The 241-nt window shown below is 42.3% G+C and overlaps 1 protein-coding gene across 1 annotated transcript in view; it reads left to right on the forward strand.

The window, feature by feature from the left end:
• The window catches only part of LOC119594199 (nephrin-like), a 95,703-nt gene that overhangs the window by 86,456 nt on the left and 9,006 nt on the right, over positions 1 to 241 (forward strand). The gene's annotated exons all lie outside the window — the stretch shown is intronic.

Genomic DNA, 241 nt, shown 5'->3' on the forward strand with positions numbered 1-241 from the left:
GAACAATAGGATGGACGAGGATGAGTGAAGTAACTAATCCCTAATCGCCAACGGACGAGGATTACAACGGGGATTAGAGGGTAGTGGCCGTAGGAGGAGAAAAAACTTTATTACGAGATTAATTAAAAGATAGAAGAGAGGTCACCAGGGATAATACGAAAATGGAATTTACTTTTTTCCCAAGAGCTATCTGACGGCCATGTAATACAGGTAGAGGAGAGGAAGGTGTGTGTCTGTATGA

Source organism: Penaeus monodon, chromosome 33, assembly GCF_015228065.2.
Source record: "Penaeus monodon isolate SGIC_2016 chromosome 33, NSTDA_Pmon_1, whole genome shotgun sequence".
Lineage (NCBI taxonomy): Eukaryota > Metazoa > Arthropoda > Malacostraca > Decapoda > Penaeidae > Penaeus > Penaeus monodon.